Source organism: Tasmannia lanceolata, unplaced genomic scaffold, assembly GCF_043159265.1.
Source record: "Tasmannia lanceolata isolate RefF3 unplaced genomic scaffold, GAP_Taslan_0.1 ptg000008l, whole genome shotgun sequence".
Classification (NCBI taxonomy): domain Eukaryota; kingdom Viridiplantae; phylum Streptophyta; class Magnoliopsida; order Canellales; family Winteraceae; genus Tasmannia; species Tasmannia lanceolata.
In genome coordinates, this window is record NW_027518685.1 from 45,303,584 (window position 1) to 45,325,674 (window position 22,091).

A 22,091-nucleotide genomic window follows, 5' to 3' on the forward strand; every position below is an offset into this window, starting at 1 on the left:
AACCGCGATAGCCCGGTCGACCGCAACGGTCGACAACTGTGTTTTAAAGGGCGTCCGCGAATCGATTTTTTCACTTCCTCCGTTTCTTTCTCTCCTAGGGTTTTCTTCCCTCCTTGCTCCCAAGCTATTTTCGGTGGAAGATAATCAGGATTAAGGCATTCAAGTGAGTTTTGATCCATCCTTCCTCTATTTCTCATTTTCTCATCTTCTTCCTTGTTTTCATTCATATAATCTTTCCATTCAATTTCTTCTCTTTTTCTCTTGTCATTTTCTCCCACAAATCGTTCATTTTCTACTTGTTCCCATCATTTTCATCCATTCTCATCATCTTTCTCAAAACCCCATTGATTCTCACTTTGATTCTTCACTTTTCTCTCAAAACCCTAGAAACTAAATGTCAACATCAAGGAAAACCTTAGCTAAAAAAGGGAAGCGAGCAAGAACGGAACCGGAAGAAGAGGTGTTCCCCACCGAACACTTCTTTAACAAGAAGGCTATGGATCGATTCACTATTTTTTAACAACGAGGAGTCATCTCTGGACGAAAAGTCATTTTTCAAGACTTTAAGGGATTCGATCGTCTACCACTTTTTGAATTCCAAGGTTGGTCCTTCTTTCTCATCTTTAATGCTCCAGTTTATCCTGAGATAGTTAGATAGTTTTATGTAGGGCTGCAACTTGGGTCGGGTTTTGGAGAACCCAACCCTACCCGAGAAATATCTCGGGTCGGGTCGGGTCGGGTTTTTTCACGTTGACGCAAATTTTTAAGGAAAATTCTTGTTTGGCAAGGCAACTCAACTCATAGAAGCAGAAATTACACTCACATTACACTTGAATCAAACAATGATGTAATTACACTCACATCACACTTGAATCAAACAATGCTGTAATCAAACAATGTTGTAATTACAATCAAACAATGCTGAATCAAACACTTGATTCAACTCAACTCATAGAAGCAGAAATTACACTCACATACAGTAACAGTGGGTGCGTGGGTTTTCACTTTTAACTTTGGGATAATTACATTTACACCCCCTCTAGTTTCTGACACATCCACTTCCACCCCTATAGTTTAAAACGTGACAATTACACCCCTATAGTTTCAATTTGTTTAAGGTTTGCCCCCTCAGCTGAAGGTTCGTCTATAGATTGAAGGGTTAGGATGATCCGATGGAGCTGATTTTTTGGGCACACCCTATCTATGTCAGGACCCATCAAATGAACGCTTTGGATCATCCAAACAATGTGGGCCCACATTGTTTGGATGATCCAAAGCGTTCATTTGATGGGTCCTGACATAGATAGGGTGTGCCCAAAAAATCAGCTCCATCGGATCATCCTAACCCTTCAATCTATGGACGAACCTTCAGCTGAGGGGGCCTACCTTAAACAAATTGAAACTACAAGGGTGTATTTGTCACGTTTTAAACTATAGGGGTGGAAGTGGATGTGTCAGAAACTAGAGGGGGTGTAAATGTAATTATCCCTTTAACTTTTAACTAACAATAGAAAAAAATGTACATACTATAACTTATGTAACTCGGGTTGGGTCGGGTCGGGCCCCTTCAAACCCGGCTCGACCTGAGATTCATGCGGGTTTTTGAATGCTGAACCCGGCTCGACCCGAAACCCATGAAACCTGAACCCGACCCAGGCTATTTTCGGGTCGGGTCGATGCGGGTCGGGTAAAACCCGGCTCGAGTTGCAGCCCTAGTTTTATGCCAAATTGAAAATCTCCCATGAAGGAGTAATAATTAGTACCCAACTTCAAGGAGACAAATTTGGGTTAAATTTGAAGAACTTCTGTGTTTGGCTTGATATACCTAATGTAGGGAGAAGAATTTTCTTTTGGGGAAAAGATAAATAGAAACTCACTTTCCAAGAGAAGAGGTATATAGGACATGAGGAGTTCCTCCTCCAAATGATAAGTTAAACATCCAGGCTAGTAAAATGAATGATACGGCTAGGGTGACTCATAAAATTGTGGCATACAACATCACCCCAAGAGCAGAAAATTTTCATGCTGTAAAGCCCTTTGAAGCCCTCTTGATTCACTACATTATGAAAAAGATCCAATTAAATTTAGGCTTCATCATGTTGGGTTATATGGATGAGGCAGTCAAGAGAGGACATGGTGGCCTACCGTATGGGATACAAATTACTAAGCTCCTGAGGAATACTAAGAACAATCTAGACAAGGCATTCTCAGTGAATCCTGATCCTGCATTCAACCGTACCACCGTTACTCTTATGAGAATCCCTACACCCAGTGGAGGTGGTCCAAGTGCGATTGCACAAGAAGACATAGATGAGGCTGTGGATGAAGCTGAACGAGTGACCCTGATGCAGGAGCAGAGTAGAGCACATGAGCAGGCACAGGCTCAGCAGCGTCAGCCTTCTGCCGCTAGCTCCTATGGGGATTTCGCCAGAGATATCACATCCTTGAGGACTGGCTTAGATACCGTCACGACTAGATTGGAGACCCTTACGACTAGCTTTGACACTCATTCCACAAACTTTGTGACCGCTGAGAGCTAGATAGCCTCTGATCATGAGAGACTTATGGAGCTTATGGCGAGGCAGCATAGGGAAATGATGCAAGCTTATCAGAGGAGTCATGCCACCAGATACTATACCTCCAGGACTCTACCTCGTGAGGAGCACCAGCTCCACCTCAGTACTGATCGATGGCCAGCACCTTCTTTGCAGCAGATACAATCAATCACATTTTACTGTTGATTATCATGTCTTATTTAGCTTTCTCTTGCCCAGTATGGGCTTTTGGATTATGTTTTTATTCTCTCATGGATGATGTTTATGCCCGATATGGGCTTTATGATATGTGGATGATGCCTAGTGTGCGCTTGATATTTTGGGTGATAGATGGGTGTGCCCAGTAGGGGCATTTTATGTGTATATAAATATGGATGGATATGACTTGTATGTCATGATTATGGATGTACAGGATGTCTGCCCAGAGAGGCATTCTGCTCTATAGTTCATTTTGTTTTTCATGTAAGAGATTATGTGATTTTATCCTGAAATACATGTGTGACAATCCAAGAGGGGGTGAATTGGTCAATTAGAAGTTTTAGGCTTAATTAAGAGAAGATTAAAAATTAATCTTTTAATTAAGCACTAATTAATCCAACCCTTGTTCAAATAATCATATTAGTGAAATCTAGGGATTAAACATTCTAATCATGCACATTTGCTAACCCTTGTTCAAATAGCTATTATAATGCAATTTAGGGTTTAGACATTCAACTTAAGTGCATTTACTAACCCTTGTTCAATTAAAGCATAAACATAAGTAAGGTTAGAGATTACCAATCACCACAAGTGCAAGAGAAGGAGAGAGAGAGAGAGAGAGATAATGAACACAAGATTTATAGTGGTTCGGTCTATCACAAGACCTACTGCACTCTTCACGTCCATGCGTGAGTTCCACTATCTCGATCCTCCTTCAAGGCCGGATCAATGAGCCATTACATGATCAAGCTTTTCCATTCTCAAGGGCCAAAGTGAAGCCCGCTTTTCCATTCTCATGGGCCAAAGCGAAGCCCATCTGTACGAAGCCTTTGGCGAGAGTACACACCCTCATATGCCGTCTTCACCTTTCTTAACGGGCCGAAGAGGAGACCCTTATCTTCACGATTCTTAACGGGCCGAAGAGAAGACCCTTAATGAAGAACAAAGAAAATGAAAAACTCTCAATGCCTCTTAAATAGGAGGATTACAACTTTGTAAGCTTACATTCACTCCAAAAGAATATGCAAAGAAAAGCCCTATGGAGTGCCCATTTTTTTATGGCAAACAAATTGATTAGGGAGGCAGGAGATATTAAACAAATATATGAATAAGTATTAAATACTATAAACAATGAAGCAATGCTCTCCCTCATTATATGAAAAAGTTTAAAAGGATAATGTTAAACATGTGGTGCATACAAAATATGAACTACCTAATCAATTCCAAAAAACTCTTCTCCTTTTGGCAACAGCAAAAAGGAAGAATATGCAAGTGAAAGTGCAAGTGGGGTGCCAAGATAAATGATAGGTTATATAAGCTATATATATGGTATATGATATAACATTTATGCTCATAGAATGCTTATCAAAATAGAAAACAAAGTAGAGTGCATGATAAGCCTTTTTTTTAATCTAAAAGATTTATAAGTTAAGCACAATTATGGGGGGCAATAGATCATGTTAGCATATCATAATGATCTATATAAACATGAATATGAAACTATTTGGCTCTCCCCCTATGTATTTGTCATTGGCCCTAGTTGAAACCTATGTTGTAAGGCATGACAAGGCAGAATGGTTGAAAATGTGAGTGATTTGAGCACTTGGGCTAAATTTGCAACTTTTGAAGTAGATAAGTATCTACCTGAGCAAGGATATGCTCAGATCTATGACACAACCATTTAGGTTCACAAGTTGCTTCAAGAAGGGGTTCTCTAGACAGTGAGCAGACAAGACTCTTCCAGAGCATGGATATGCTCTGAACTGTGATATAACTTTTGGAGTTCATTTGTTGCTTGCCCATAGAGATTCTCATATGAAAGTGAAAGCTCCCCCTGACTATGTGCATCTAATATAAATGTTAGAGTTCAAGCACATAAGCTCGTAATTCAATTAATCACCTTTAACCATTTTGAGTTGCTCCATTCAAATGAAGATTTCAGTTTGAATAAGAATGGATGGTTATTAGATTTTTAGGATACCAGATGAAATGAGTATAGTCTAATAAACACATGGACAAGAGAATGTAACCAATGAAGTACTGGAACACATCCATGGCAACCAAAAGAACATTTATACATAGATAAGAACCATAAAGTTCAATATACATGATCAAAATGGAAGATTAATACCACATTTTTTTTATCACTTCAAGAAATGATAAAAGTGGTATTTGGAAATCTCTCGAAAGAAGGTAAAAATGAACTTTGCGTTCTTCTATCCGGAACTCTTCTACTGATGAATGTTTAGAAGAGCTTAGATCAATGCTTGACCCTTTCTTCCATGTAAGGGAGCATCTTTTGACAAATCTTTCCGGATTGAGAGATTGGGTACTTGTTTTAAATCTTCTCCTTCATCAAAAGGACATCCTTGGGAGGATGCTCATGAAGTGCACATGCAAGCCTATAGTCATGACCATCTTATCATATCTGGCATGATGGAAGGAGACAAGTACCATAGTCAAGCTACGAAGGACATATGATTTGAGTGGAGTCCTCCGAAGGTAGAATCTTGGAAGAGATGATGGAACATGACAAACTCAAAAATATTTTTAAATCATCCCTCTTTCAGGAAATTATCATTGGCCTTTGATAATTCTTATAATGTAAGGTCTGACAATATATAATGGGTTAGATATGAATGTAAAAAGCATAGCCATTGGACCTTATCATGATAATATATTTTCATTCAAAAATACATGATAAGAGATTAATTCATAGACAATGAGATGATCATCTCAAGCATTGTCCAATGAAGAATGGTTCTAGAGATCTTTAAGACTCTAGAACATGATACTTATTATTGGCAGAGATAGAAACATGTAAGTCTATCCAAGATAAGTATATGGCCTAAAAGGATATGTCACTAAGGCTTTAGGCCAAGGGAACTTGTCATAAGATGAGAGATGATCTCAAATTTAAAGAATAAGACAAGACTCAAATACTACACATATGGAGCAATGTGGCTCCACATGAATGTACTTATCATATGTGATGCACATCAAACATCATATAATAAGATGGATGGACAGACATTGAGCATGTATAGCTCACCCTTTGTAAGTGACTCATACAGTGTATGAATCCAAAGGGCTGTCCAGCCAAAGGGAGACCAAGGGATTTAAAGATGAATGACTTTCAAACTACCATTGGGCCATTAATACATGATTTGCTATAGGTAGTCATATGATACCAAAAGAGATAACGACAACCTAGCAAACCATGCTCCTCCTAAATATGTGCAAATAATATAAGTACAACATACAAAGCACATATGACTTATCATGGTTAAGATGTTGGCTAAAAGCTAAAGAGATTAGTATTTTAATTAAAGGTGAGTGTACACTCTCCATCTTACAGGGTAAGAGGACTAAGAGTACCAATTGAGTGATTTTTAAATTTAAGTATACCATCTTTACCATGTACCTAGTAACATACAAGGGAAAATAACTATAGATTACATAGATTATTAATTAAGCTTAAATCTATAGAACTTAGACATTGTAAGAGGGATAAATAGAATCCCATGTCCAAGAGAGACAACCATGGCTCATGCAAGTGATAATACATCACTTATGGGTAGCAAGATATGAACTTTTAAGCTTCCATGGATAGTCTACAATGTTTGGACATAGGAATTATGGTCCAAACATCTATGCCTACATCTACAAACCACCATATAAAGATAGGGCATTTAAGCACAAAGTGCAAAAGCCCATGAAAAACCAAAATGTGTGGGATACAAGTATTCCCATCACAATGTGTTACATGATAATCACAACAATGAATAGCTGCCCAACAGAGATACTAGATTCCTATGACATTTTCAATTTTACTCAATTGAGTTTCACACATTGAATCTAGGCTCATTTTCAATTCTCTACAAAAAAATATTCATGCAGGACTGTAGAGAATAATCCAAGGACTTCTAGAGAATGTCAAGTGATGAACACCTTGGACACATGCATTCTAAAATATACTATGACTAGATAGTTTTATCTTAGTCATGAGGGGATACTCATTTTAAGCTTTTTGGAATACATTAATTTAACCCATCAAGATTTCTTCTGCATTTAATGATAATCATTAAGCACATAAGAATGGGTTTGAAGGACAACTAGGTGCATAAACATACTTACTCACCTAGGGCAAAAGAGATGTCTAAGAAAGGATTTGACTGGATTTCCTTAAACAAGGCTTTTAACACTCAATTTTGCTAGAATTGATATTCTACCTAAGTTGAATATACTAAGATCTAGCAAATGCCAAAATTGTCCTAAATAGAGTTCAAGAATGAAAAGATCAAATTGAACTCAAGGGCAAAAAGAATGGTCAATTTTCATGAAAGCACATATATGATTTTCACACTAAGTTTTCTTTTGTGGATTTACTTTGTGGATGCTAAGTGCACAAGTGATGTGATTTGCACTTAGAGAGGCTTTTCAAAAAAGATATTCAATAAAGCACAAAAAAAAGATGTGATCATTTAAGACAAAGGGCAAACATACAAACTATTAAGAACATTTATAATGATGAGTATCAATGCTCATGAAAACTAGATACAAAAAATATTCAATAAATTAAAGTATCTAGCAAGAATGTGAATGATAAAATAATTTAGCATAGCTCCTAAACTAACTCATTCACTAATTATATTATAGGGATTCTTTTGGAACTCAAATCCCTTTGGTTCCATCAAAGTTTGTTTGTGGGAGTGTACCTTTTCTTATCCAAACAAACTTGTTAGATTTCACAATTCTAAGCTTACAGTCAGAATTGTGATGACCAGATCCACCACAATGGGTACAATAGTAATGATTGGTAGATGAGGAGCAACTAGAATCACAAGACTTTGAAATATGTTTATCTTTCTCTTCATGAGGTCTTTGATTCTTAATGGAGAGTTTTTCATTTTCATGTTCTTCATTTTCACAAACATCTTTACATTTTTTCAATTAATTCAATGTTTGTGATTTCAAAGCTTTTAATTTCTTTCTCAAATGCATTGCATCATTAAAATAAGTGAACATTTTTATTTATAAAAAATATGCTTAATTGACTTAAATTTTCATTTCTTTTCGAACTTTCATTTATTTCTAATTTCAAATTTTCAATTTGAATTTCAAAATTGGAAATTAAATGTTTGAAAGAACTTTTTTTTGCAAAAGATTTTTTAGAAGTCTCTTTTTGACTAAAAATTTATCATTTTGAAAAGAGACAAATATTTTTCTCAAAAATGTTTTCTAATGAAGTCCAAATATCTTTTGCATTGATGCAAGTTAAAATATTGTAAAAAATATTTGGATTTAAACCACAACACAATAAAATTATAGCCTTTGAGTTCAAGAAAAATAATCTCATATCACCTTCAGTGCATTTCCTTGAGAAAGAAATTCCTTCATCAATGACATCTAAAATGTCATGATCTATGGATTTGAGATAGGCTTGCATTTGTACTTTCCAAGCTCCATAATTCGTTCCATCAAAGAGTGGAGGAATTAGGGTGGATCAACTTTTCTCAAAATCCATATGGATTGTCACAGATCTTTTCTCTTGTAGATTTTTAAAATTAAAAATCTCTTTAAGAGCCTTAACTTTGATACCAAATAAAATACAGGTGTGACAATCCAAGAGGGGGGGTGAATTGGTCAATTAGAAGTTTAGGCTTAATTAAGAGAAGATTAAAAATTAATCATTTAATTAAGCACTAATTAATCTGACCCTTGTTCAAATATTCATATTAGTGAAATCTAGGGATTAAACATTCTAATCATGCACATTTGCTAACCCTTGTTCAAATAGATATTATAATGCAATTTAGGGTTTAGACATTCAACTTAAGTGCATTTACTAACCCTTGTTCAATTAAAGCATAAACATAAGTAAGGTTAGAGATTACCAATCACCACACGTGCAATAGAAGGAAAGGAAGAGAGAGAGAGAGAGATAATGAACACAAGATTTATAGTGGTTCGGTCTATCACAAGACCTACTTCACTCTTCATGTCCACGCATGAGTTCCACTATCTCGATCATCTTTCAAGGCCGGATCAATGAGCCATTACATGATCAAGCTTTTCCATTTTCAAGGATTTAAATGTTAGGAATAGTTTAGAAGTAGATTTATCAAGTAAAAAAAAAAAGGTTGGGACGAACGAATTAAAATAAAGAGAAACTTTTAGCCTTGACCAATCTAATTGACACCTTAACATATAATATCTACAGGTTCACTTCGTGATTGACACATAGAGCTTTTCATCTCAATTCACCCTAAAGAATTCAAGGCAAGTGATAGTGGCTTTCATGGTAATTATTACATAAATGGTCTTGTTATTATGATTGCATTTCGTATGATTAGATTCTTTTCTAAATGGCTAAGCTGGATAGCAAGCTTTGTTTTAATAAATTGTTGAAAATATGGTAGTACACAAACCATGCAGGGGAAAGTAAATGAAAAACCCCTCATGACAGAGAGGGAAAGTGGTACGTATAAAAACCATGCATTCACATATAGGATACTATGGGAGGGAGGCCCATGAGAGATCCCCTTGGAGCCAACCTTGGGCGAGATGCCAAAAGTCACCCCAAGGAGAGCGTACGACATTGGGCTGACAATGCATTCAGGTGGACCTGGTAGACAGGATGACCGATGAAATCCTACCTAGGTTACACCCAAATATGGGTGGGGGCCTAGATGGTCAAGATCAACGGCGGCATATATAAATGCCATGAAATGAGAAATAACGGAAAAAGAAAATGAATGAAATGGGGGTTTGAAATGCCGTATGGTCTTGGGGTAGCCTCATTTTTTTATTTTTGCATGCTTGCATCTTTGCATTTTTACGTTTGGTCCCTATTTCTATTTCTATTTCTAGTTCTAGTTATTGTTCTGTTTTTATCTTTATTTTAATGAGTGGTTGTTTTGCTTATGCTAACCCTCTAATTCATAAGAAATAATTTCATAATGCAATCTCATTTAATGGCTCTTACTTTGCTACCTGTGATGAACACATTTATGTGTGAATGGTAGTGATAGGAAACACGCATATTTTGTCCTTTAAAGCAGTGCTACTAAGGTATTTTCTTGTTTTTGGTGTTTCAGGGTTCTAAGTGGATTTTTGAAGGAATTGAAGCTAAAAGATGAAATATTGAAGAGAAACAACCAATTTCCAATGTTGGCTGAATTTCACAAGAGACCAAGAGGGTGGAAATTTTGACTATATATGATGATCCAGACCATTTGTTGGGCAACCCAACTGTTGGATTTGTTGATATATCCGGACAAGATCATATTATTGGAATTGTAAAAAAGGTGCAATCAACATTTACATTGTGTCCCAATAAAGTGAATGGTTTGGATCGGCCGTGGGAAATGATTTGAGGGGTTTTACTAACATTCATTAAAATTGACGGTTCGGATCAAGTTATGGAGATGAATTAGAGGAGTACAACCAATTTACATTATCGCCCACCATTTGGACGGTTAGATTGCTCTATGAAAACCACTATGGAGACTTTCAAATGGGTGGTTTGGATCATGCCATGATGCGCAATTCACTTTCTCTAAAAGAGGGAACTACATTAGCATTTTTAGAAAGTGATGGAATTTTTTAGAAAGTGATGGATCGAGAAAAAGTAAACATGCTCGAACATGGAAAATAGCATATCTATTCTTTGATAAATAGAAGCTTCACTTTTATAATTTGGGCCCACTTGAGGTTTGCCTCAATTCACAAAACGTTGGGAAAAAGGGGCTGTGGTTACTAATTTGAAAATTCTAAAAACTTTGGAATTGTTGACCATGGCAGTGAGCAAATGCCATGTTTAGAATTTTCTTGTTCTATTCTTGCTTTAAGAAATTACATGCAGCCACTTTTTAGAAGGCAATATTTCCTAATTGCTACACATGCGTACTCACGTGGGACCCACTTGGACATGGGTAAAAATATAGCATGCATGCAGCCCACGTTTTTGAATTTGTAAGAAAAGAAATACTTTGCAATTTTCTACATGCAATGGTGGGACCCACGTGTGGCTCTCTCTATTGGATTGGGAAAGCAACCCACGTTTTTGGTTTTTGGCTTGCAATATATATTATATAATATAAGTGGAACCCACCAAAGAAGGAAACAAAGAGTTGCCAAATTCTCCACCTTTCCCACGTATTTTCTAATTGCATGTAATTTATATATATTCAATTATGTGGGACCCACTTGCATTTGCTAAAATTCATTCCCTTTATGTATGAGATTTTATATGGTTTATAATATATGCATAATCATTCTATTTTGTCTTGTAGCAAAAATCTTAACCCATATTCCTACGTTGGAAGGTCAAAAAGGAAGAGACAACTTACCAAAAATGGGTGCTAAGTTGCTGAAATTGTGAAGAAAGAAAAGAGTAAGTCTGCTCTTACCAACAAATACTAAAAGTTTCAGAAATTGCCAAAGACAGGTGGGGTTGTCAAAAATAAAAAAAAAATGCCAAGATTGTGTCTTTTCTTGGAGATAAAAATAGAAGGAGAAGAAAGCTACATATGGGAAAAAAGAAGACATTCTTTTCACTCTATTTTCTCTTTTTCTCTCCACTACTCTAAAGCTCTCTCTCTTAGGGTTTTCTTGTTCTTTCTTTTTCTTTTTCTTTTCAACTCTCAATCCAAGGCATCATCATCCACCATTCAAACTCAAGGTGACATTAAAGCTTGAAGGAGGAAGATTCAACCAAAGTTGGAGGAGAAAAAGACTAAGTTCTATTTAATTTTTGTTATTTATTTTAAGTTCAATTTGATGTAATTTTGTTTCAATTCAAGTTAGTGAAGAAGTAATTAGTTTTTGTTTAATTTTCTTTCAAGTTCTATATGGCAATTCTTCTCCCATCTATCTCGTTTATTTTTGTTTTTCTTCCCTTCTATATGAGTAACTAAATCCTATTTACTTAGGGTTTAGTTGAAACCATGGGGAAGGAGAAATAATTACAATTAAATCAATCTGCTCAATTGAAAAATTGTGTAGGAGTTTGTGTTTGGAAAATCCCAATCATTCATGCCATTGGCTTTCCCCTTTCGTATGAATGATTGTTGATTAACAAATATAAAGTTCTATATAATCAATGTAAATTGGAGAGTGGATTTGATTAATTACTTATAAGGAATGACATCCCTTTGATCTTATTCCTTATTGACTAGTTAATCGAATTTTCAACCCAATTCAAGAGTTGTTTTAATTAATCAATTTAATCCAAACCTATGGTGGATTCTAACCCTAAGTAATCTTTTATATTGAATTAAGGTTTTTACACTATTCCAAATTACTTTCGCAATTTTTCAATTAACTTAGGCCTTTAGAATTTTAGTTTTCTAATTAGATTAGATAAGTAGTTAATAAAGATCATTAGAATTTTGGTACACTTTGCCTAAATTAAGATTTCCAAATCAAGATCGTAGTTGAATTTGATTCTTAGATTGAATAGAATACACGCTTATATATAGTGTTGGCTCCGAGGTCTAAGTCCACGGAAATCCTGAGTCCATTCCAGGCAACATTATATCATAGCTAGTATTCTAATCGGTAAAAGAATAGGATTGACAACTAGATTTCTCTTCCTTGAGTTCGACCTGTATTTACACGATCCGTGCACTTGCGGCTATTTAATTTCTCAAACAACCTGTTAAGGGATCTTGTTCGGCTTGTTGCTGACTCTGTCACCACCCACAAGTTCTCTAGGTGTTAGCGATGGAGCTTCTGTTGCACAAAAATACACACTATAAATGTCACGGGATTGGGAGCTGGTTAGAGTGTTGAGCTATATTCAGTTATGGTGTTTTAGTTTGAGTTGCAGTTTTGAGTTGCAGTTCAGCTTTATTTTAAATTCAATGGTATTTTTAGTATTGGGTTTTAATATTGTAATGGACAATAAATTTGATGATGGTATAAGATTTGTTCATTTTATTTGGTGAATTTTCCTCATGGGATAAAATTGGGTAGTCAGCTCGTTTCCCATTTTTGGGGTAGCGATTCGGGTTTTGGGATTTGGCAAAAAAAACAAAAAAATTTATATCTAGAACTTTGCCCAAATCCGAGTCGTTACATATTGTGACAATTCAATTTTTTATCTTTTACAGCGAAAATATCATGAAAACCCAGTAGTAATTTCACAATATTGTTTCTTAAATTTTAGGTTTTTTCTCAATTAGCTTAAATTTTAGGTTATTATACATTTCTGCAAGATAAAAATCCATGTCTTAGTCGATTTCTTATCATCAATAGTTAGTTTTATGGTGGTTCACCAAAACGTAGTAAGAAAATAATAATCCCACTAGATAATGAGGCTTCCTAACAATACATATATATATATATATATATATATATATATATATATATATATATATATATATAGAGAGAGAGAGAGAGAGAGAGAGAGAGAGAGAGAGAGAGAGAGAGAGAGAGAGAGAGAGAGAACGGTTTCTACACACATGTGTAGAGAAGTTATCTACACACTAGTTTAAAATACAGTGAAGGCCCACATTGTTTGGGTGATCCAAACCATTCATCTGATTGGCCCTCACATAGATAGGGTGTCCACAAAAAATCAGCTCCATAGGATCATCCTAACCCTTCGAACCGTGGAGGCAAAAAATAGACAGATTTGTGAAGGTTTAAACACGTCCATTTTACCTCCACAAATCGTAGGGTTGGGATAATCCTATGGAGCTGATTTTTTATGGACACCCTATCTATGTGAGGGCCAATCAAATGAATGGTTTGGATCACTCAAACAATATGCCCTCCACTGTATTTTAAGCAAGTGTGTAGATAACTTATCTACACACGTGTAGAAACCATTTTCTCATATATATATATATATATATATATATATATATATATATATATATATATATAGAGAGAGAGAGAGAGAGAGAGAGAGAGAGAGAGAGAGGAAAAGGATTGTACGCTCGAGTGTACCTAACCTTAGGTACGCTCGAGTGCCAAATCACATGGGTCCCACATTTTTTTGGGTCATCTAAACCATTCATTTGCAAGGCCTCATCATAGATAGGGTGTGTACCAAAAATCAGCACCATTGAATCATCTTAACCCCTCCAAAACTGGAGGGCAAAGTGGGCAGATTTGTGCAAATGAAGAAAATCATTTATAAAGACATTTTTGGTCCGAAAATGATGCACCTCAAGAAATGCCTGCTCAAGTTCTGGTGTGATTACAGCAATTGACTCGGCATGACTCTTGGCAGCTGAGAGCTGTTGTCTGTGATGCTCTGTCTCTTTCTTACCTGTATAAAAAGAAGCAAATAACAAAGTAATCTAAACTGTACAGAAGAAAATCATGATCATACTCAAATTTCTGCCCTGTGGGAGAAGTCAATATTAAGAAAGAATAAAGTAAACTAACTACATAATAAAGAACATGAGATGCATAGAAACAACAGTGTAAATGAACTTGGAGCGTTTGAGGGCATCGAATTTTAGGAAGAAATTTCAATTTCAGCTAATAATAATCTCCACAAAAACATGGGCATTCTTGTTGTAAAAACTATCATAAGCTGATGAGAGGGAGTAAAAGCAAAAGAGAAGGATAGTGAAGAGAAACCGGCTGGTCATGTTGATTGAATTATATTAAATGATACTTTACAATCCCTAATCACTCACATACTTAAATACAATACTGTAACTAATTATAGGCACACCATACCAACAGATATCATATGCATGCACCATAATAAGTCAACAAACCTGAAGGCGATTTCCAGCACTCAATAAAGAGCTGAATTATGTCTCCAAACTTGTACAACTTGTCAGATAAATGGATTAAAAAAATGGATATGATAATCACACATGAGGACCTTAGTAAAGATGTCAGCTACTTGCTCTTTACTTGAGACAAAAAGTATATCAATTTCACCACTCTCTACTCTTCCCAACTTTGGCTCATACCAATGCTTGCATTATATGCTTTCTAATCATCTAATGTGTAGGTCTCTTATTTTCTCATGTAGTGCGTCTGCCAAGTGGCAACTGTGCACAGTTTTAATTTTCCACTGAAATTGACTCGAAACAACTGAAATATTTCTGTTTCCATCCTCACCAAAACAGATATGACTGAAATGCATAAACAAAAAGTCGTAAGTGTAATAGTGGTATATTATATTAGTAAGGAAGGAGGATTGGCAGTGCTTGCGGTGTCGCTACCAAAATTTTGGATGGTGGCGCAGTTGTAGAAGATGCCCGGAACCCAATCTGCTTCTCTCCTCCTCATTCCACACACCTTGTGGAAAGGAAAGGAAGTTGTTGGGGCAACCTAATCATGATCGAGACATTAGATCTGGTGCATGGTTTTGTTCTCCGTCAATATGTAAACTTTAAATGGTAGGATGGTTGTCGATGGTGCCATAGGACCAGAATTCCCTCAAAATGGGTTCCCCGCGCTACGTCTAAAGAGGAGAATCCCTTGGTGGTGAGGTTGGCCTACGACCGGATTCGGGTAAAATCTCTCGTCACGATATTCCAGGGTTTCCACTTTTATCTATCTCGGGTATGGAAGTGGATGTGTGAATGGGTTCACTTAGAGCATGCTTGATAGGAAAAAAACTAAACCAGCACGAGACACTGCAGGAACTCTGGAAATGGGCTCAGGAATTATGGGAAATCCCAACATTACATTGTCCTTCCGTGTTGGCGCAGAATGAAGTCATTTTTATGTTTGAATCAGAATCTCAAGCCCTACAAGTCCTCGCTAAAGGCTCTGTGGCCTTGGACAATCATTTGCTCTCCCTCTTCCCTTGGACAGGGGATTTTCTTCAAGGAGAGGAAGTTCTTTGGGTTCACTTTCATGGCATTCCCCTGCACGCTTGGGCCATCTCTACGGTGGAGGCACTAGGGGGTCTTTTTGGCAAGGTAGTAGAAACCAAGATGGAAGGAAATCACTGGAATTGTATGAGTTTTGTCTCGGCTAAAATTCTAGCCCCTCGCTGGATCTTCCCCATATCTGGTGTTACTCTCAGAATTCTAGACCGAACCTATACTATTGGGGTTGAACTTGAGAAAGAAATTTTTTCTTCGCCGGCGGAATGACTTTCGGCGGGTCAGAACTCTACGCCCAGCGAGTCGTTGGATCCTGTATGGGATTCAAATTTCAAATTTAATAATTCAATCATTCCAGGCGGGTCGTCCAAGAGTTTGACATTAATCAGTTCTGACAAAGATGTGATGGGACCTAAAGATAGATGTGCAGACGCTTCTGAATTGCTGGTGGGCCCCAAGAACTTTAAATCTAAATCCCCTAGCCAAAATACTGCTTCGTTGGCTGCACCTATTAATGACAATTCGTTTCGTCTTCGCACTAGAGTCAGGAAACCTCGTACTCCTGGCTTCAACCCCTCTCATGGGGTCAAGATCCTCGGAAAGTCTCCTTATGAGTTTGTTTGGGAAATCTTTGGTCTTAAAGGCTGGAGCTAGAAGGCTAAACAGTAGTCTGTTGAAATTTCAAAAAATTCTCAAATCTCGCAGGTTTGGTCCTCTCTAGCTATTTTGTAGAGGAGAATCCTGAGGTGAAGATGGATTATAACAACGATGGATTGCATGGTCTAGGGGGGTGTTTTCAGTTCTAGATGCTATTCTAGCCTGGGGCCCACTCTAAGCGGGTCGGAGTTTAGTCACTTAGTTGGTTAGTGTTTTTTTCTTCCTAGTCTCTTAGAATTGAACATAGTAAGGGTAGGGATGATGGGGACATCGACCATTTTCGTGGATTCAAGGTCAATAGGCATCGAAGGAGCCAACAGATATCCGCGATCCGTATAGCTGATGATGGAGATGATCGTGATCGTTGATATTAGCATGGCCCATGTTACCACCATGAGTGGGACATTTTTTTTTATTACTTTATTTCATTATGTTGCAATTTATTTTATTGCTATTACTGGATGGTAATTAATGGTATTAGAGTTGTGATAGATTAGGAAACATATTACTTAGTGGTTAAGTATTCACTTAAAGCCGTGTGGGCCTACTTAGAGTGTGATATTCTCACGTGAATTCTCTCCACATATATGTATTTGACGTTATTTTTTTTTTTGAGAATAGAATACAATTGTTTATCATATATTGCCGTGGATAGCTTTCTCTCTTTCTGCAGGTTTGGAACCGACCCTTCTACCTTCTCTACTTCCTCTCTTCTACTTCTTTCTCATCTCTCGAATTAACTGGAATCAAAGGTAAGATCGAAATCCTTCAACAAACCGTACTTTCTTAGTCCAACCGATTGAAACCCCAATTCGTATGCTCTTTTTGCCTTTAAATTTAAGCCCTAGCTTTAAGTTACCATTGTTTAACCTTATCTAATCCTGGATAGCTATTACTGATTTCAGTTTTGCATACAATATCAGACTATTCTTTTGGACCATTAATCTGGCCTAGTTTTCTAAAACTTTTATAGACTGCTGAATTTGTTCTTTGCCAAGCATCATTGAATACTATTGGTTTCCTAATTAGTTGGATTTTAATTCACAGGGTTACACAGTTCCTTGTTATTTTAATCGATCTTACCTGCTAGAGCCTAGTTTTTGGTTTGATTTTACTATTATTAGTTATTTCTAGAACCTATAGCTTGTGGATTCAATTTGCATAGAATTATCTGTTTCATATAAGTTGTGATTTCTCTAACTTATAACTGCATATTTAAGTCTTACTGCTGTCCGTAGAGATTATATAGTCAAGTCAGCCCCTACTTAGTTAATTTCTGTGTTATTTTGTCTCCTAGGTAAGCCTAAATATTTCCTAAACTCATTATCGCATTTGGAGTGTAGGATTTTCCCTATTCTAGGTATTGTCCTGCATCAACTTGGTATCAAAGCCTAGAGTTAACCCTTGGAAACCGTAGGGTGTTAGTGCTCCGATTAGTGTCTAGTGTTCCCTTGTATGCCCATTAGAGGTGGTAAAGGTTTCCACGTAATGACTTCTAGCAATCCTGTATCCAATGATGAGTTAGCTCAACTCATTAGAGATACTAGGGCGGATCTGAATCTTAGTCGCGAAGAGGTACGGCTTAGAGCGGATCGTGAGGCTCGCAGTCGAGAGCTACAAGCAGTTAGTAATGAGATTCAAGCCGTCTAGAGAAGAATCGTTGCTTTAGAAGGTCTTAGGCAAACTAATTCGGAACAACGAACTGTCCAGGATGACCAACCTAGACAAAGGAACCAAGGAAACCGAAACTAACCACCTGAAGCCGAAATACAATTACATAATCAAGATCTAGGTGGTCGGGATTGGAATAGTATAGGGGAAAACTTCGAGCGTGACCAGCCATTTGATCATCCCCGGATGGGGAACTGGAATGCTCGTGGTGGCCGAGGAAGATACCGAGGGGCTCATCAAGGGTACAGAGCTCCTTATCGCCAGCAGCATGGCGACGAGTGTGATGATGATCAAGAGTATGATCATGAGATCGATGGACCCGATTATGCTGGAGACATTACCAAGAAGGTTAAAGTTGATGTTCCAGATTTTGACAGAAAATACAACCCGCATGTATTTTCTGATTGGCTAGTGGCCGTGGAACAATATTTTGATTGGTATAACATGTCCCAGTCCCGAAGAGTTAGGTTTGCTAAACTTAAATTAACTGGTCCAGCCCGAACCTATTGGATTGACTTCGAACGTCAACTTACTAGGAGAGGGAAGGATGACATCCGGACCTGGACAGAGATGAAGGCCAAACTCAAAGAAAAGTATTTGCCAATCACCTACAAACAACAGTTGATAAGCCATATGCATAGGCTTAGACAAAATAATTTACCTGCTGGTGAAGACATGAATCAATTCGATGAGGCCAAAATCCGTAGTGAAGTCCGAGAAGAGTCTGAGCAAACTCTCACCAGATTCCTGGATGGATTTAAGCCAGAAATCAGGAGGGAAATGAGAGCACATCTTTTGGGAGACGTTGATCAAGCTTTTCAAGAGGCTTGTGAAATTGAAAGGCATCAAAAGATGTTCTTTCCAAAGAAGTTTAGCAGCCAAACTGGGGAGGCCTCCTACAAAAGGCCTCAGCAAGCAAATCCCAACTACCCTAAGTCCAACAACAACTTCCCACCTTCGAGGGACTTTAAGGGTAAAGGAATTTTGGGAGAAGGTCCTAAGAAAGGGCAGTGCTTTAAGTGCAAAGGTTATGGACATTACGCTCATGACTGTACAAACCGAGTGACTTATGTGGAGCCCCAGGAAAATTAGGAAGACGACTATAAGGAAACCAACGAGGCAGAGAATGATGATGAAAATTATGTGCCTGATGGTTACATTACTGAGGAAGATGAGTTCGTGGATGAAGAAAATCCAAACAAGGTTAGCGTGATGAGATGTATGATCGCGCAACCAAAAGTGGATGAGGACTGGAGAAGAAACAATATTTTTTACACTTTCACTAAACATCATGGCAAGAACTGCCGCGTTATCATTGATGGTGGGAGTTGTATGAATGTAGTTTCTCCCAGCGGCGTTAGTCGCATGGGACTCAATCCTGAGCCACATCCAAATCCCGACAAGGCTGCTTGGGTCGACCAGTCAACCATTCCGGTTACCCAAAGCTGTCGTGTGCCCCTTCAATTCTTATCATACACTGACACCATCTGGTGTGATGTGGTTGAAATGAATGTTGCTCATGTTTTACTTGGACGACCGTGGTTGTATGACAGAGATGTCGTGCATTACGGGAAATCCAACACGTATTAATTTGAACACAAGGGCAAGAAAATTATGTTACAACCATGCCCGCCGCAGCCGTTCAAAGTGATTGAGAAGAAGGATGTTGCTCCCATTAGCAAGTCCAAGAAACCGTTGAGTATTCTTAGTCAAAAGGCTTTTGAAAGGGAGTGTGGAGAGTCTGAAATGATTTACGCTCTCGTGGCAAAAGAGGATTCTGTTCTCCAGAATGAGGCTGTTATGGATATTCCCCCTACGGTGAAACCGTAAATGAAAGAATATAAGGAGTTATTTCCTGAGGAACTACTAGATGAACTACCCCCTATGCGAGACATTCAGCATGTCATCGATCTAGTTTCCTGATCCTCTTTACCGAACTTGCCCCATTATTGCATGAACCGCAAAGAACATGCCGAGTTAAAGAGGCAAGTATATGAACTCTTGAGCAAAGGCTTGATTCGAGAAAGCCTGAGTCCATGTGCAGTATCCGCATTACTTAGCCAAAGAAGGATGGAAGTTGGCGCATGTGCATCGATAGTTGAGCTATTAACAAGATCACTGTCATGTATCGATTTCCAATTTCCAGGCTTGATGATTGCTTGACATGATGGCTGGCTCGGCCATCTTTTCAAAGATAGATCTAAAAAGCGGGTTTCACCAAATTAGAGTTCGAATTGGTGATGAGTGGAAGACCACCTTTAAGACAAAGGATGGCTTATATGAATGGTTGGTTATGCCTTTTGGCTGAACAAATGCACCAAGCACATTCATAAGAATAATGACACAGGTGCTTCGACCATTTATTGGCAAGTTTTTGGTTGTTTACTTTGATGATGTCTTAGTTTATAGCAAAACCAAAATTGCCCACTTGTCACACCTTCGCCAAGGGTTTGAGACACTCAAGAAAGAGAAATTGTACGCGAACCTCAAGAAATGCACGTTTTTCAGCAATCAGGTTATATTTCTTGGGTTTGTTGTCTCAGTTGAGGGTGTAGAAGTTGATACTAAGAAGGTTAGAGCAATCATTGAGTGGCCAGAACCCACTAATATTCATGAGGTTCGAAGCTTCCATGGATTGGCAACATTCTATCGAAGGTTCATTAGAGGGTTCAGTTCCATCATGGCTCCCGTGACGGATTGTATAAAAAAAGGGGAGTTCAAGTGGACCAAAAGTGCCACGAAGGCATTTCACGAAATCAGGAGACTCATGACTGAGGCTCCCGTATTGCCTTTACCTGATTTTTCTAAGGTATTTGAGGTTGCATGTGATGCATCTGGAGTTGGACTTGGTGGTGTTCTTAGTCAAGAAGGGCACCCAGTTGCCTATTTTAGCGAAAAAACTTAATGAGGCTAGACAAAAGTATACCAGATACGAGAAAGAATTCTATGCAGTAGTCCAGGCATTACGCCATTGGAGACACTACCTTCTACCTCAAGAATTTGTGTTATACTCTGACCATCAACCTCTCAGATACCTTAGAAAAGATGAGCTTTATGATGTTGCTAACCTTGAAGGACCCAAGAAAAAGTGGGTACCTAGAACTTCAACATGAGCTTTGATTCTTGTAGGTGTGCTTGAAAGGAAAACCCTCAAACGACAAGTGGTTCTTGGATAGCGGTTGCTCAAGGCACATGACGGGAGACGTAACCAAGTTCGCCTTCGTCACCATGAGCCATCAAGGAAATGTCACATTTGGGGATGATACAAGAAGCAAAATCATCGGTGAAGGTACCATCAAAATTAAAGATATTAAAGTTGAACATGTTTTGCTTGTTGATGGTCTTTTGTTTAATTTGATAAGCATTAGTCAACTATGTGATCTTGGTCACAAAGTTCTTTTTGAAAAAGATAGATGTAAGATTTTGAATGCTAAGAATAATGAAGTTGAATTTGTTGCATATAGAGATGGAAATATGTATTCATTAGCATTAGAAGACCTTGAAAATCAAAACATCTAATGTCTCTCCGCCATGGATGATAACCCTTGGTTATGGCATAAGAGACTTGGTCATGCTCATATGGATTTGATTTCAAGATTGTCTTCTAAGAATCTTGTGAGAGAGTTACCTAAACTCAAATACATTAGAGATAAAATTTGTAGTGCTTGCATTCATAGAAAACATGCTAAAGACTCTTTTAAACCCATAAGTGTATTATCTACCTCTTGTCCACTACAACTCCTTCACATGGACCTATTTGGTTTCATGAAGAATCGTAGTAGAGAAGGAAGTAAATATGTATATGTAATTGTTGATGACTCCTCTATGTTTACTTGGGTGTTGTTTTTAACTAGTAAAGATGAAACCCTCAAGAAATTTGTCAACTTGTGCAAGAGAATTCAAAATGAACAAGAGGTTTTCATAAATGAAATTATAAGTGATCATGGAACCGAGTTTGAGAACATTGAGTTTGATACCTTTTGTAATGAAAATGGAATCAAGCACAATTTCTCGGCTCCAGGAACTCCCCAACAAAATGGGGTAGTTGAAAGGAAAAATAGATCACTTATTGAAATGACTAGAACCATGTTAAATGAGCACAATGTTCCAAGAAACTTTTGGGCCGAAGCCGTTCACACGGCTTGCTATATTTTAAATAGAGTGCTCATTAGACCTCACCTTAACAAAACACCTTATG

At 37.6% G+C, this 22,091-nt stretch overlaps 1 pseudogene; it reads left to right on the forward strand.

Annotated features, from left to right (window-relative positions):
* Positions 1 to 19,507: 19,507 nt before the first annotated feature.
* On the forward strand, positions 19,508 to 20,798 carry LOC143882991 (putative mitochondrial protein AtMg00860 pseudogene; annotated as a pseudogene).
* Positions 20,799 to 22,091: the final 1,293 nt, after the last annotated feature.